Below are 3,541 nucleotides of genomic sequence, written 5' to 3' on the forward strand. Positions count from 1 at the left end.
TATAGACAAAATCGTAATATAAACGAGGTGGTACTAATTTAGGATCATCCAACCACCTCCGTCTCCCATCCAAGACTGGATCGACACACCCTCCAATGGATGCCGCCCCAAGCACCTCACCCAACAGGACGCCGGGCCAGCCAACCTCGACAAGCCGTTGCTTGCCCCTGCCCGCCTCTGCCGTGGAAGAGAGAGAGAGAGAGAGAGAGAGAGAGAGAGAGAGAGAGAGAGAGAGAGAGAGAGAGAGAGATGGAGGGAGGATTCTGGTGGTGTTGCTGCTCAGAACGGCTGTAAAGGAGGAGGCTACTTTGGTTCTGACCTGCAGTGGTCGGTGTGGCACGAGATGGGGATTGGCTGCTGAAGCGGGGAAACAGGAATTGTTGAAGGTACGTGTGATAAAGAAGTTTAGGTTATCTGTCTTCAGTCCAAAAGGGTTGCTAATATGTGGATTTTGTTGGCGGAATCAGGTTACGTGGATGGCTTCACTAAGTATCAATGATCCAACTAAGGAAAGTGTTCTTTTCAAGAGATTTTTGTCTTTTCTATTTATTGGATTAATTATAGTTTCAGACAATTTGTTATTTGCGGGGAACATGGCAGTCTCAAATCTACTCCTCCAGCGATACTGTTCGGCCAACTAGGATGAATTTCAAGATATCTACATCATTATCCTCATTCAGATGTTTGGGAAATCGAAATTTTGGCCAAACCTACAAGAAAGTGTGTTACTCTAATAAGATGATGAATCTCTGATATTGTTAGTCGTCGCTGGTCTAAAACCATTAGTGTCCAGCGTGGCATCATTGGTCTTGTTGTTGGCGGTACATGCATGCCGTTTGCGCTGTTGGCTCTCGAGCCCGACACACAGTTGTAGCTCCTTGACTGATCTCCATTGAAAGTTTGAAAGCTAGGATTGATATGGCTGGAAAATTACACTGCTAAAAGTTTATTTTTCACTGATAGATGTCTCTTTCTCCAGCTATTTTGTAGGGGCTAGGTACAAGCAGACAGACTTCATGTTCAGGAATTTGACACACATGATGGAGATTTAATGGATAAAGTCCATGACTAATTACCTACATTAGGAAATTCACAAAATAGTGTGCGAAATATAGGCCCGTTGAGCAGATGAAACATTTAGACATATAGCATGGTCTGCCTCCTAGCTGCAGCATGTGTGCTCGACAAGGCACTGCTAGCATTTGAGGCTCATCAATATCTCGCACATATGGTAATTTTACGTAGTTTGTTATTGATCTACTTCTATCTTCCTCCACTCTTTTATCATATATCCTTCTTTTCTGTGTCATGATATATAAGAACACAACAAAGCTATTCCGACGTACTCTGATCGCCACCTTGCTTGGGTTATCATATAGACATGAGTATTTAATAGTTGTATTTGCTGTTGCAACATTCTTCAGTTCGAGGAACATTCTATAGGAATCACCCCAAAATCAGGCGGAATCCGCCATGTCTCCCTGCCTCTGACTAACTTGTGAGTTGGTGTGTTCAAAAGGAAGCTCATGGAGGTGCAGAACCTTTGAGATTTTTTTTACAGGAAGCACTTTTGATCGTCAATACGTATTTCTAAGTTATATAGTGCAAACAATTGAGTGAACTTCAACCTTTCTGTAGAACTAAATGTTGTTCTTGCTGTAACATCATGTAGTTTCTGATGCTTCATGGCATTTGACAGATTATTACTATGTGCACAATTGTTCCATCTCATTAATGATTATCTGCTACTACTGCGCTCCATCACTTCCACTTTTCTTCGTATGTTTTTTCAATACAATTTAACTGGTTCTCCTAGCTACTATTCTATTCGTGTAGATTGGGCCACCTGAAGCTTAAAATAGAGAAAATGGCCATGGGCTCTGCCAAGTAAGAGGTTTTCTATCTTGAGATACCTTAGGTATAGACCTATAGTCCCCTTTTTGTTGTCTATGTCCTTGCTCATTGGTTAATGCGGAACAACAATTCTCCGGCATGATCAGTCTATAATACTTCTCTGAGTTCAGATTGTTGCCCCTTAGAAAGTTTGGAATCGATGTGTCAGAATGGTTTCTTTGTTGTTTTAGGTTGATATGGATTCTTGTCATATTTTTACGCATTAAGGACTTTGAGTGCGAGCTATGTTTTCACTGAAACCTAATGTGTACATGAAAGTTACAGTGTGTACATGTAGCTAATGTATTTGATTCTGGAATAAAACATACTATTTTTTTTTCTTTGGATTGTGTTCTTCAAATTGTACACATGCATACACCATGTTTCTATCTTGGTACCAATAAAAAAAATCTTTTTTCAGAGAACGATCGAGCAGTAATTCCCATATAGAGGCAACGAGCATCCCCCTTGCGTCGGTGCACTGCATGACTACACCATAGCACTCTTCTTAACCTGCGACAGCCTCTCTATTATGGGCATAAGGGTCTGATTACAGAACATCAAGGTTTGACTAATGTACCCATTTGATCTAAAATTAGGTTCTAAGGGTTATCAAATTGTCAGAGATTTAAGCCCAACGATAATAAGCATTTGGAGCTTCAAATATGACATTTATTTCTTGAAATATCTACAATGGATGTTAAGCTTGGTGCAGGGCTCGGGACTAATTCTAATGGATGTTAAGCTTGGTGGATAGGCATGGCAAACAGAGGTTGTTGGATGTTAACTGGTAATCACAACGTATTAGTATTGATAACATTCTACTGTTTTTTCTAGATTCGAAGTAGTACATTTTTGGGTAGACCTTTGTCTCCAATGTAATCAATTTGCATTCAGTGCGGTTGTGTTCCATCTGATAGGCTGCCTGCACGTGCAATAATTTGATTAAGTACATAACTGTATTTGATGCATTTTTTAGGTAGAGAGTCTATTAATGGACGTAACATCTACTGAAGACGAGATTAATAGATGGAAGATCTAAGAAAGAGATGATACTGAAGGCAAACTATTTGGCAAAATTATGCAAAAATGTACAATTACACGGCATATGGCTCATACTATCATATAGTCATATTATCTGGACCATTGGATGGACATATCTGGTAGTTGTGTGGCATTGAATGTGGCTATATACGAGCTGTGGAAAATAGAGTATTTGCGGGTGAAGCGTACAGCGTGGGTCGTGGGGCAGGCTATACGTAGACACACGACCGTATGCCTGACAGTGCCCTGGCCCGCATGCAGGTAACGCCCGTGACTATACCTGGACCGCTGGTCCTTGTCTCGAGGTATATCTGGACTATAGTCCAGAATTTTTTCCTTTTGCCACGTAGTCAGTCTCTTTTTTCTGCGCGTGGCCAGTCTCGTACCCTCAAATCCCCTCCCCCCTGAATTTCAGAATTTCAGAATTTAATGTGTAGCGGCTCGGCGGCGACTGAGAGGATTCGATTCGGCATCGGCACCGTAGCCAGCGGGGCGATGGGAGGGATCGATGATTTCCCTGTGGATCCGGTGTGCGGGCTAGTCCCCCGCCCCCTCCCCCACGCATCTGTATTCTGTGGTGGCCGCGCGAGCTCATCCATGGTCC

General features: G+C 42.3%; 1 long non-coding RNA gene across 1 annotated transcript in view; it reads left to right on the forward strand.

Annotated features, from left to right (window-relative positions):
* The first annotated feature begins 68 nt into the window (after positions 1-68).
* Positions 69-3,541, forward strand: part of LOC119329153 — a 6,472-nt gene continuing 2,999 nt past the window's right edge. Inside the window, exons 1-3 of the long non-coding RNA XR_005159323.1 lie at positions 69-386; positions 468-1,918; positions 2,315-3,467. This is a non-coding gene — a long non-coding RNA (uncharacterized LOC119329153). The remainder of the gene's footprint in view (positions 387-467; positions 1,919-2,314; positions 3,468-3,541) is intronic.

The sequence above is a fragment of the Triticum dicoccoides genome, chromosome 7A, assembly GCF_002162155.2.
Source record: "Triticum dicoccoides isolate Atlit2015 ecotype Zavitan chromosome 7A, WEW_v2.0, whole genome shotgun sequence".
Taxonomy (NCBI): domain Eukaryota; kingdom Viridiplantae; phylum Streptophyta; class Magnoliopsida; order Poales; family Poaceae; genus Triticum; species Triticum dicoccoides.